The 12,464-nt window shown below is 44.2% G+C and overlaps 9 non-coding genes across 9 annotated transcripts; all 9 read right to left on the bottom strand.

The window, feature by feature from the left end:
* Positions 1 to 185: 185 nt before the first annotated feature.
* LOC141201691 (U2 spliceosomal RNA) lies at positions 186 to 376 on the bottom strand. Its single transcript, XR_012272988.1, has one exon. It is a non-coding gene; the product is annotated as a U2 spliceosomal RNA (small nuclear RNA).
* A 1,115-nt stretch (positions 377 to 1,491) lies between these two features.
* Positions 1,492 to 1,682, bottom strand: LOC141201690 (U2 spliceosomal RNA). The gene has a single exon (XR_012272987.1). It is a non-coding gene; the product is annotated as a U2 spliceosomal RNA (small nuclear RNA).
* A 1,119-nt stretch (positions 1,683 to 2,801) lies between these two features.
* LOC141202195 (U2 spliceosomal RNA) lies at positions 2,802 to 2,992 on the bottom strand. Its single transcript, XR_012273477.1, has one exon. It is a non-coding gene; the product is annotated as a U2 spliceosomal RNA (small nuclear RNA).
* A 1,115-nt stretch (positions 2,993 to 4,107) lies between these two features.
* LOC141201689 (U2 spliceosomal RNA) lies at positions 4,108 to 4,298 on the bottom strand. Its single transcript, XR_012272986.1, has one exon. It is a non-coding gene; the product is annotated as a U2 spliceosomal RNA (small nuclear RNA).
* Positions 4,299 to 5,416: 1,118 nt separating this feature from the next.
* Positions 5,417 to 5,607, bottom strand: LOC141201688 (U2 spliceosomal RNA). The gene has a single exon (XR_012272985.1). It is a non-coding gene; the product is annotated as a U2 spliceosomal RNA (small nuclear RNA).
* Positions 5,608 to 6,725: 1,118 nt separating this feature from the next.
* Positions 6,726 to 6,916, bottom strand: LOC141202393 (U2 spliceosomal RNA). Its single transcript, XR_012273668.1, has one exon. It is a non-coding gene; the product is annotated as a U2 spliceosomal RNA (small nuclear RNA).
* A 1,118-nt stretch (positions 6,917 to 8,034) lies between these two features.
* On the bottom strand, positions 8,035 to 8,225 carry LOC141202863 (U2 spliceosomal RNA). Its single transcript, XR_012274012.1, has one exon. It is a non-coding gene; the product is annotated as a U2 spliceosomal RNA (small nuclear RNA).
* A 1,118-nt stretch (positions 8,226 to 9,343) lies between these two features.
* LOC141202661 (U2 spliceosomal RNA) lies at positions 9,344 to 9,542 on the bottom strand. The gene has a single exon (XR_012273881.1). It is a non-coding gene; the product is annotated as a U2 spliceosomal RNA (small nuclear RNA).
* A 2,599-nt stretch (positions 9,543 to 12,141) lies between these two features.
* LOC141201687 (U2 spliceosomal RNA) lies at positions 12,142 to 12,332 on the bottom strand. Its single transcript, XR_012272984.1, has one exon. It is a non-coding gene; the product is annotated as a U2 spliceosomal RNA (small nuclear RNA).
* Positions 12,333 to 12,464: the final 132 nt, after the last annotated feature.

The raw sequence follows: 12,464 nt of genomic DNA, 5'->3' as shown, positions 1-12,464 counted from the left end.
ATGCACAGTTGCTGAAGTTGAACCAAAATGAGCTTGTAATCTGGCTTCTGCAACTTTGAACATGAAAAATCCAATGAGGAGAAGAAAAGCAAAGCCAAAGAGTCCAACCCAAAATCCGACAAACAAGCAAAATGAACAAAAAACATTGAATTCAATTCTTTCTGATTTTAGAAACTGCATTAAAGAAGGGGTGCACCGGTCCTGGAGATACTGCAATACCAGGTCAATGCGTGGAGTGGACAGAGCAAGCTCTTTTTCCATCTCCCTGTTCTAAAAATCCATTTAATATATGGTCCCCAGATAGGGGACGTATCAGATATTAAACTGATAAGAACAGATACTACACTTGATCTTAGCCAAAAGGCCGAGAAGCGATAACCAGAATTGGTTTCAAGCTACGGAGCCACCCAAGGATCCTGAAAAGTCCATTTGTGGAGATGAGCTCCTGGACTCCCGTTAAGAAGACATGTTGTCAACCTCTAGATCCCTTACATGCCTGCACTTTTCGGCTTGCTGCTGCTGCAATCCACGCGTTTTAGATCTGCATAACTCCACCTCTTTAAACACAGCACCTTCACCCCCTGCTGTTCCCACCCGCCTCAACACCGTTGGAAGGGAGGAGAACCAATTAAGGCGGGGGGTGGGGTGGAACGAGCAGCTGTCTACCCTTAGCAGGAGGGCTCCTGATTACATACCTCTCCTGCTGCTGCTGCTGCTGGCTGTCCAGCAGCAGACTGAAGGTGGCTGCTGCTGTGCACAGGTATATAAAGGCTCAGAGCCTATTATGACACGCGCAGCCAGCGTTCCATTGCCACATTCCATCTACTGCAGGCAGGATACCTGGCTGGCTGAATGTCGCTGAGAAGCTCACAGAGACCGCCATAAGCAACAGTTTAACAGAATGCCACAGACTAATCAACCAAACTTTTTGGGTTGGGTTCTCTTTTATAGTCTGCAGGCATTAAATGAAAGAAGTCAGTGTTCCAGCAGAAGGAGACAACGTTTCAGAAAAGGCATTGTAGCAAACCAAAAAAGAAATTTTAAGCGCAGCAGAGTAACCAGCGCACATACCTGTTAGCTCAGGTGAGTTTAAAAGGCTGCTGTTGATAACAAGGGCATTTGCTAAATAGATGGTGTGTGTGCAACAATATACTGAAAGGTCAATTATATTGTGCAGCTTATCTCACCACCTGTAGTTATTTAGGTGAAAGCTCCAAAATGCTTGCCTAATATGTCTGTTTATCCAAAAGGAAGTAAAAAGGGAGAGCTAGAAAGATAGCATTGCATCACATTACATGGCAATGCAATGCACAGTTGCTGAAGTTGAACCAAAATGAGCTTGTAATCTGGCTTCTGCAACTTTGAACATGAAAAATCCAATGAGGAGAAGAAAAGCAAAGCCAAAGAGTCCATCCCAAAATCCGACAAACAAGCAAAATGAACAAAAAACATTGAATTCAATTCTTTCTGATTTTAGAAACTGCATTAAAGAAGGGGTGCACCGGTCCTGGAGATACTGCAATACCAGGTCAATGCGTGGAGTGGACAGAGCAAGCTCTTTTTCCATCTCCCTGTTCTAAAAATCCATTTAATATATGGTCCCCAGATAGGGGACGTATCAGATATTAAACTGATAAGAACAGATACTACACTTGATCTTAGCCAAAAGGCCGAGAAGCGATAACCAGAATTGGTTTCAAACTACGGAGCCACCCAAGGATCCTGAAAAGTCCATTTGTGGAGATGAGCTCCTGGACTCCCGTTAAGAAGACATGTTGTCAACCTCTAGATCCCTTACATGCCTGCACTTTTCGGCTTGCTGCTGCTGCAATCCACGCGTTTTAGATCTGCATAACTCCACCTCTTTAAACACAGCACCTTCACCCCCTGCTGTTCCCACCCGCCTCAACACCGTTGGAAGGGAGGAGAACCAATTAAGGCGGGGGGTGGGGTGGAACGAGCAGCTGTCTACCCATAGCAGGAGGGCTCCTGATTACATACCTCTCCTGCTGCTGCTGCTGCTGCTGGCTGTCCAGCAGCAGACTGAAGGTGGCTGCTGCTGTGCACAGGTATATAAAGGCTCAGAGCCTATTATGACACGCGCAGCCAGCGTTCCATTGCCACATTCCATCTACTGCAGGCAGGATACCTGGCTGGCTGAATGTCGCTGAGAAGCTCACAGAGACCGCCATAAGCAACAGTTTAACAGAATGCCACAGACTAATCAACCAAACTTTTTGGGTTGGGTTCTCTTTTATAGTCTGCAGGCATTAAATGAAAGAAGTCAGTGTTCCAGCAGAAGGAGACAACGTTTCAGAAAAGGCATTGTAGCAAACCAAAAAAGAAATTTTAAGCGCAGCAGAGTAACCAGCGCACATACCTGTTAGCTCAGGTGAGTTTAAAAGGCTGCTGTTGATAACAAGGGCATTTGCTAAATAGATGGTGTGTGTGCAACAATACACTGAAAGGTCAATTATATTGTGCAGCTTATCTCACCACCTGTAGTTATTTAGGTGAAAGCTCCAAAATGCTTGCCTAATATGTCTGTTTATCCAAAAGGAAGTAAAAAGGGAGAGCTAGAAAGATAGCATTGCATCACATTACATGGCAATGCAATGCACAGTTGCTGAAGTTGAACCAAAATGAGCTTGTAATCTGGCTTCTGCAACTTTGAACATGAAAAATCCAATGAGGAGAAGAAAAGCAAAGCCAAAGAGTCCATCCCAAAATCCGACAAACAAGCAAAATGAACAAAAAACATTGAATTCAATTCTTTCTGATTTTAGAAACTGCATTAAAGAAGGGGGTGCACCGGTCCTGGAGATACTGCAATACCAGGTCAATGCGTGGAGTGGACAGAGCAAGCTCTTTTTCCATCTCCCTGTTCTAAAAATCCATTTAATATATGGTCCCCAGATAGGGGACGTATCAGATATTAAACTGATAAGAACAGATACTACACTTGATCTTAGCCAAAAGGCCGAGAAGCGATAACCAGAATTGGTTTCAAACTACGGAGCCACCCAAGGATCCTGAAAAGTCCATTTGTGGAGATGAGCTCCTGGACTCCCGTTAAGAAGACATGTTGTCAACCTCTAGATCCCTTACATGCCTGCACTTTTCGGCTTGCTGCTGCTGCAATCCACGCGTTTTAGATCTGCATAACTCCACCTCTTTAAACACAGCACCTTCACCCCCTGCTGTTCCCACCCGCCTCAACACCGTTGGAAGGGAGGAGAACCAATTAAGGCGGGGGGTGGGGTGGAACGAGCAGCTGTCTACCCTTAGCAGGAGGGCTCCTGATTACATACCTCTCCTGCTGCTGCTGCTGCTGGCTGTCCAGCAGCAGACTGAAGGTGGCTGCTGCTGTGCACAGGTATATAAAGGCTCAGAGCCTATTATGACACGCGCAGCCAGCGTTCCATTGCCACATTCCATCTACTGCAGGCAGGATACCTGGCTGGCTGAATGTCGCTGAGAAGCTCACAGAGACCGCCATAAGCAACAGTTTAACAGAATGCCACAGACTAATCAACCAAACTTTTTGGGTTGGGTTCTCTTTTATAGTCTGCAGGCATTAAATGAAAGAAGTCAGTGTTCCAGCAGAAGGAGACAACGTTTCAGAAAAGGCATTGTAGCAAACCAAAAAAGAAATTTTAAGCGCAGCAGAGTAACCAGCGCACATACCTGTTAGCTCAGGTGAGTTTAAAAGGCTGCTGTTGATAACAAGGGCATTTGCTAAATAGATGGTGTGTGTGCAACAATATACTGAAAGGTCAATTATATTGTGCAGCTTATCTCACCACCTGTAGTTATTTAGGTGAAAGCTCCAAAATGCTTGCCTAATATGTCTGTTTATCCAAAAGGAAGTAAAAAGGGAGAGCTAGAAAGATAGCATTGCATCACATTACATGGCAATGCAATGCACAGTTGCTGAAGTTGAACCAAAATGAGCTTGTAATCTGGCTTCTGCAACTTTGAACATGAAAAATCCAATGAGGAGAAGAAAAGCAAAGCCAAAGAGTCCATCCCAAAATCCGACAAACAAGCAAAATGAACAAAAAACATTGAATTCAATTCTTTCTGATTTTAGAAACTGCATTAAAGAAGGGGTGCACCGGTCCTGGAGATACTGCAATACCAGGTCAATGCGTGGAGTGGACAGAGCAAGCTCTTTTTCCATCTCCCTGTTCTAAAAATCCATTTAATATATGGTCCCCAGATAGGGGACGTATCAGATATTAAACTGATAAGAACAGATACTACACTTGATCTTAGCCAAAAGGCCGAGAAGCGATAACCAGAATTGGTTTCAAACTACGGAGCCACCCAAGGATCCTGAAAAGTCCATTTGTGGAGATGAGCTCCTGGACTCCCGTTAAGAAGACATGTTGTCAACCTCTAGATCCCTTACATGCCTGCACTTTTCGGCTTGCTGCTGCTGCAATCCACGCGTTTTAGATCTGCATAACTCCACCTCTTTAAACACAGCACCTTCACCCCCTGCTGTTCCCACCCGCCTCAACACCGTTGGAAGGGAGGAGAACCAATTAAGGCGGGGGGTGGGGTGGAACGAGCAGCTGTCTACCCTTAGCAGGAGGGCTCCTGATTACATACCTCTCCTGCTGCTGCTGCTGCTGCTGGCTGTCCAGCAGCAGACTGAAGGTGGCTGCTGCTGTGCACAGGTATATAAAGGCTCAGAGCCTATTATGACACGCGCAGCCAGCGTTCCATTGCCACATTCCATCTACTGCAGGCAGGATACCTGGCTGGCTGAATGTCGCTGAGAAGCTCACAGAGACCGCCATAAGCAACAGTTTAACAGAATGCCACAGACTAATCAACCAAACTTTTTGGGTTGGGTTCTCTTTTATAGTCTGCAGGCATTAAATGAAAGAAGTCAGTGTTCCAGCAGAAGGAGACAACGTTTCAGAAAAGGCATTGTAGCAAACCAAAAAAGAAATTTTAAGCGCAGCAGAGTAACCAGCGCACATACCTGTTAGCTCAGGTGAGTTTAAAAGGCTGCTGTTGATAACAAGGGCATTTGCTAAATAGATGGTGTGTGTGCAACAATATACTGAAAGGTCAATTATATTGTGCAGCTTATCTCACCACCTGTAGTTATTTAGGTGAAAGCTCCAAAATGCTTGCCTAATATGTCTGTTTATCCAAAAGGAAGTAAAAAGGGAGAGCTAGAAAGATAGCATTGCATCACATTACATGGCAATGCAATGCACAGTTGCTGAAGTTGAACCAAAATGAGCTTGTAATCTGGCTTCTGCAACTTTGAACATGAAAAATCCAATGAGGAGAAGAAAAGCAAAGCCAAAGAGTCCATCCCAAAATCCGACAAACAAGCAAAATGAACAAAAAACATTGAATTCAATTCTTTCTGATTTTAGAAACTGCATTAAAGAAGGGGTGCACCGGTCCTGGAGATACTGCAATACCAGGTCAATGCGTGGAGTGGACAGAGCAAGCTCTTTTTCCATCTCCCTGTTCTAAAAATCCATTTAATATATGGTCCCCAGATAGGGGACGTATCAGATATTAAACTGATAAGAACAGATACTACACTTGATCTTAGCCAAAAGGCCGAGAAGCGATAACCAGAATTGGTTTCAAACTACGGAGCCACCCAAGGATCCTGAAAAGTCCATTTGTGGAGATGAGCTCCTGGACTCCCGTTAAGAAGACATGTTGTCAACCTCTAGATCCCTTACATGCCTGCACTTTTCGGCTTGCTGCTGCTGCAATCCACGCGTTTTAGATCTGCATAACTCCACCTCTTTAAACACAGCACCTTCACCCCCTGCTGTTCCCACCCGCCTCAACACCGTTGGAAGGGAGGAGAACCAATTAAGGCGGGGGGTGGGGTGGAACGAGCAGCTGTCTACCCTTAGCAGGAGGGCTCCTGATTACATACCTCTCCTGCTGCTGCTGCTGCTGCTGGCTGTCCAGCAGCAGACTGAAGGTGGCTGCTGCTGTGCACAGGTATATAAAGGCTCAGAGCCTATTATGACACGCGCAGCCAGCGTTCCATTGCCACATTCCATCTACTGCAGGCAGGATACCTGGCTGGCTGAATGTCGCTGAGAAGCTCACAGAGACCGCCATAAGCAACAGTTTAACAGAATGCCACAGACTAATCAACCAAACTTTTTGGGTTGGGTTCTCTTTTATAGTCTGCAGGCATTAAATGAAAGAAGTCAGTGTTCCAGCAGAAGGAGACAACGTTTCAGAAAAGGCATTGTAGCAAACCAAAAAAGAAATTTTAAGCGCAGCAGAGTAACCAGCGCACATACCTGTTAGCTCAGGTGAGTTTAAAAGGCTGCTGTTGATAACAAGGGCATTTGCTAAATAGATGGTGTGTGTGCAACAATATACTGAAAGGTCAATTATATTGTGCAGCTTATCTCACCACCTGTAGTTATTTAGGTGAAAGCTCCAAAATGCTTGCCTAATATGTCTGTTTATCCAAAAGGAAGTAAAAAGGGAGAGCTAGAAAGATAGCATTGCATCACATTACATGGCAATGCAATGCACAGTTGCTGAAGTTGAACCAAAATGAGCTTGTAATCTGGCTTCTGCAACTTTGAACATGAAAAATCCAATGAGGAGAAGAAAAGCAAAGCCAAAGAGTCCATCCCAAAATCCGACAAACAAGCAAAATGAACAAAAAACATTGAATTCAATTCTTTCTGATTTTAGAAACTGCATTAAAGAAGGGGTGCACCGGTCCTGGAGATACTGCAATACCAGGTCAATGCGTGGAGTGGACAGAGCAAGCTCTTTTTCCATCTGCCTGTTCTAAAAATCCATTTAATATATGGTCCCCAGATAGGGGACGTATCAGATATTAAACTGATAAGAACAGATACTACACTTGATCTTAGCCAAAAGGCCGAGAAGCGATAACCAGAATTGGTTTCAAACTACGGAGCCACCCAAGGATCCTGAAAAGTCCTTTTGTGGAGATGAGCTCCTGGACTCCCGTTAAGAAGACATGTTGTCAACCTCTAGATCCCTTACATGCCTGCACTTTTCGGCTTGCTGCTGCTGCAATCCACGCGTTTTTGATCTGCATAACTCCACCTCTTTAAACACAGCACCTTCACCCCCTGCTGTTCCCACCCGCCTCAACACCATTGGAAGGGAGGAGAACCAATTAAGGCGGGGGGTGGGGTGGAACGAGCAGCTGTCTACCCTTAGCAGGAGGGCTCCTGATTACATACCTCTCCTGCTGCTGCTGCTGCTGCTGGCTGTCCAGCAGCAGACTGAAGGTGGCTGCTGCTGTGCACAGGTATATAAAGGCTCAGAGCCTATTATGACACGCGCAGCCAGCGTTCCATTGCCACATTCCATCTACTGCAGGCAGGATACCTGGCTGGCTGAATGTCGCTGAGAAGCTCACAGAGACCGCCATAAGCAACAGTTTAACAGAATGCCACAGACTAATCAACCAAACTTTTTGGGTTGGGTTCTCTTTTATAGTCTGCAGGCATTAAATGAAAGAAGTCAGTGTTCCAGCAGAAGGAGACAACGTTTCAGAAAAGGCATTGTAGCAAACCAAAAAAGAAATTTTAAGCGCAGCAGAGTAACCAGCGCACATACCTGTTAGCTCAGGTGAGTTTAAAAGGCTGCTGTTGATAACAAGGGCATTTGCTAAATAGATGGTGTGTGTGCAACAATATACTGAAAGGTCAATTATATTGTGCAGCTTATCTCACCACCTGTAGTTATTTAGGTGAAAGCTCCAAAATGCTTGCCTAATATGTCTGTTTATCCAAAAGGAAGTAAAAAGGGAGAGCTAGAAAGATAGCATTGCATCACATTACATGGCAATGCAATGCACAGTTGCTGAAGTTGAACCAAAATGAGCTTGTAATCTGGCTTCTGCAACTTTGAACATGAAAAATCCAATGAGGAGAAGAAAAGCAAAGCCAAAGAGTCCATCCCAAAATCCGACAAACAAGCAAAATGAACAAAAAACATTGAATTCAATTCTTTCTGATTTTAGAAACTGCATTAAAGAAGGGGTGCACTGGTCCTGGAGATACTGCAATACCAGGTCAATGCGTGGAGTGGACAGAGCAAGCTCTTTTTCCATCTCCCTGTTCTAAAAATCCATTTAATATATGGTCCCCAGATAGGGGACGTATCAGATATTAAACTGATAAGAACAGATACTACACTTGATCTTAGCCAAAAGGCCGAGAAGCGATAACCAGAATTGGTTTCAAACTACGGAGCCACCCAAGGATCCTGAAAAGTCCATTTGTGGAGATGAGCTCCTGGACTCCCGTTAAGAAGACATGTTGTCAACCTCTAGATCCCTTACATGCCTGCACTTTTCGGCTTGCTGCTGCTGCAATCCACGCGTTTTAGATCTGCATAACTCCACCTCTTTAAACACAGCACCTTCACCCCCTGCTGTTCCCACCCGCCTCAACACCGTTGGAAGGGAGGAGAACCAATTAAGGCGGGGGGTGGGGTGGAACGAGCAGCTGTCTACCCTTAGCAGGAGGGCTCCTGATTACATACCTCTCCTGCTGCTGCTGCTGCTGCTGGCTGTCCAGCAGCAGACTGAAGGTGGCTGCTGCTGTGCACAGGTATATAAAGGCTCAGAGCCTATTATGACACGCGCAACCAGCGTTCCATTGCCACATTCCATCTACTGCAGGCAGGATACCTGGCTGGCTGAATGTCGCTGAGAAGCTCACAGAGACCGCCATAAGCAACAGTTTAACAGAATGCCACAGACTAATCAACCAAACTTTTTGGGTTGGGTTCTCTTTTATAGTCTGCAGGCATTAAATGAAAGAAGTCAGTGTTCCAGCAGAAGGAGACAACGTTTCAGAAAAGGCATTGTAGCAAACCAAAAAAGAAATTTTAAGCGCAGCAGAGTAACCAGCGCACATACCTGTTAGCTCAGGTGAGTTTAAAAGGCTGCTGTTGATAACAAGGGCATTTGCTAAATAGATGGTGTGTGTGCAACAATATACTGAAAGGTCAATTATATTGTGCAGCTTATCTCACCACCTGTAGTTATTTAGGTGAAAGCTCCAAAATGCTTGCCTAATATGTCTGTTTATCCAAAAGGAAGTAAAAAGGGAGAGCTAGAAAGATAGCATTGAATCACATTACATGGCAATGCAATGCACAGTTGCTGAAGTTGAACCAAAATGAGCTTGTAATCTGGCTTCTGCAACTTTGAATATGAAAAATCCAATGAGGAGAAGAAAAGCAAAGCCAAAGAGTCCATCCCAAAATCCGACAAACAAGCAAAATGAACAAAAAACATTGAATTCAATTCTTTCTGATTTTAGAAACTGCATTAAAGAAGGGGTGCACCGGTCCTGGAGATACTGCAATACCAGGTCAATGCGTGGAGTGGACAGAGCAAGCTCTTTTTCCATCTCCCTGTTCTAAAAATCCATTTAATATATGGTCCCCAGATAGGGGACGTATCAGATATTAAACTGATAAGAACAGATTTTTTTTTTTTTTTTTTTTTTTTTTTTTTTTCTTAACACTCAGATTACAAGTACCATCTCGATTCCATACTTCTGAAAACGGTGATGGACCAAATCCATCATCGTGTCATTTTAAAACAAAAAACCATTATTTAATGCATATACAAAAAAAACAAAACAACAACCAGTATTTCCTCTCAGACACATAATATATAGAGGAAGGAAACAAAACACATTACTGCATTCCTCCCTTCAACGCATAATATGTTAGATACTCCAACAGTCCTTTCTCTTGCGAGAAAGATTCAAAGTTTGTATTCACATAATCTATCCATGTCCTTCCCACCTTATAGGTTTCAAAAAACCTCTCTTTATTTGCCTTCACACTTGCGATTACCTTTGGAAAAAAAGCTTCAAAACACACACCACTTCCCTTCATTTCCACAATTCCTTTTTTAACTTTGTCCATTTCTTTATCAGCTTCCTCCTCTTCTGTTTGCCTCTGAACCTCTACCGTCTTCTTTTTTTCTTTCTTTTCCGCCTTTGCACTTTCCATCTTCTCCTTATTACTCTTTCTCTTTGGGCATTCCTTAAACCTATGCCCAATTTCCATACACAGGTTACACTTATTCCTTTCTACTGGACATGATTTAGAAACATGTCCTTCCGCTTTACACTTCCAACACTTTTCTGCAGTACAGTCTTCACGTTTATGACCATATACCTCACAAATTGAACAAAAGGAATCCATCCCATTAAAGAATAAATTCCCACTTACTTTACCAAGCTTAAACCTTTGAGGTGGGTAGGAAAAACTCCTATCCTTGTTCATGTTAAATTCCACAAAAAATTTCCACTTTCCCGTCCATACTCCGAATTCATTCATTACTTTACCTTTTGATACTACAGACTTGGCAAAACCACTCAAAAACGTGACAATGTCCTCTTCTGGAACCAGTGGTGAAAACATCTTCACTGTCACCATCTTTTCACTACTAAATACGTGACGTTGAAACCGAATTCCAACAAACTTCTCATGTCTCAATTCATCAAAAGAATCCATATAGTTCTCCAAAATCTTCCTAGACTCAAAAAACACGTCATAGACACCCTTTTGGGGATAATCCATAACTGCCACGATGTCTTCTTTTTTCACCTTTGCGACACCCAAGATGATCTCCTTCATAATAAACCGAAAGTCCTTAACCTTCTGACAGTCTCTCCGGACAAAAATCCGGAAAGCGGTCTCCACACGTGCATGTTCTGGAACCTCCAACTTCGGCCACAACTCCGCCTCTGTTGCCATGATTCTCCAACAGAATGAGCGTAATCTCCACTCCAACACACAGAAGGAGCGAGTATGATCGCTTCCCGTTGTCTGGGGACTAAGCCGACACGCCTATAGCAGCAAGGGGGTGAAGTCCCCACAATTAAGTAAGGACGATCCCCCAAGGCCGACGAGCCAGGTACCCCAGACACCTCCAACCAAAACCAAGGCAGCAATCGCTAAATCACTGCACTTGATCTTAGCCAAAAGGCCGAGAAGCGATAACCAGAATTGGTTTCAAACTACGGAGCCACCCAAGGATCCTGAAAAGTCCATTTGTGGAGATGAGCTCCTGGACTCCCGTTAAGAAGACATGTTGTCAACCTCTAGATCCCTTACATGCCTGCACTTTTCGGCTTGCTGCTGCTGCAATCCACGCGTTTTAGATCTGCATAACTCCACCTCTTTAAACACAGCACCTTCACCCCCTGCTGTTCCCACCCGCCTCAACACCGTTGGAAGGGAGGAGAACCAATTAAGGCGGGGGGTGGGGTGGAACGAGCAGCTGTCTACCCTTAGCAGGAGGGCTCCTGATTACATACCTCTCCTGCTGCTGCTGCTGCTGGCTGTCCAGCAGCAGACTGAAGGTGGCTGCTGCTGTGCACAGGTATATAAAGGCTCAGAGCCTATTATGACACGCGCAGCCAGCGTTCCATTGCCACATTCCATCTACTGCAGGCAGGATACCTGGCTGGCTGAATGTCGCTGAGAAGCTCACAGAGACCGCCATAAGCAACAGTTTAACAGAATGCCACAGACTAATCAACCAAACTTTTTGGGTTGGGTTCTCTTTTATAGTCTGCAGGCATTAAATGAAAGAAGTCAGTGTTCCAGCAGAAGGAGACAACGTTTCAGAAAAGGCATTGTAGCAAACCAAAAAAGAAATTTTAAGCGCAGCAGAGTAACCAGCGCACATACCTGTTAGCTCAGGTGAGTTTAAAAGGCTGCTGTTGATAACAAGGGCATTTGCTAAATAGATGGTGTGTGTGCAACAATATACTGAAAGGTCAATTATATTGTGCAGCTTATCTCACCACCTGTAGTTATTTAGGTGAAAGCTCCAAAATGCTTGCCTAATATGTCTGTTTATCCAAAAGGAAGTAAAAAGGGAGAGCTAGAAAGATAGCATTGCATCACATTACATGGCAATGCAATGCACAGTTGCTGAAGTTGAACCAAAATGAGCTTGTAATCTGGCTTCTGCAACTTTGAACATGAAAAATCCAATGAGGAGAAGAAAAGCAAAGCCAAAGAGTCCATCCCAAAATCCGACAAACAAGCAAAATGAACAAAAAACATTGAATTCAATTCTTTCTGATTTTAGAAACTGCATTAAAGAAGGGGTGCACCGGTCCTGGAGATACTGCAATACCAGGTCAATGCGTGGAGTGGACAGAGCAAGCTCTTTTTCCATCTCCCTGTTCTAAAAATCCATTTAATATATGGTCCCCAGATAGGGGACGTATCAGATATTAAACTGATAAGAACAGATACTACACTTGATCTTAGCCAAAAGGCCGAGAAGCGATAACCAGAATTGGTTTCAAACTACGGAGCCACCCAAGGATCCTGAAAAGTCCATTTGTGGAGATGAGCTCCTGGACTCCCGTTAAGAAGACATGTTGTCAACCTCTAGATCCCTTACATGCCTGCACTTTTCG

Source organism: Phyllobates terribilis, unplaced genomic scaffold (assembly GCF_046119375.1).
Source record: "Phyllobates terribilis strain yellow unplaced genomic scaffold, ASM4611937v1 Scaffold_123__1_contigs__length_5148117, whole genome shotgun sequence".
Classification (NCBI taxonomy): Eukaryota; Metazoa; Chordata; class Amphibia; order Anura; family Dendrobatidae; genus Phyllobates; species Phyllobates terribilis.
This window is presented reverse-complemented; position numbering and strand designations above follow the sequence as displayed.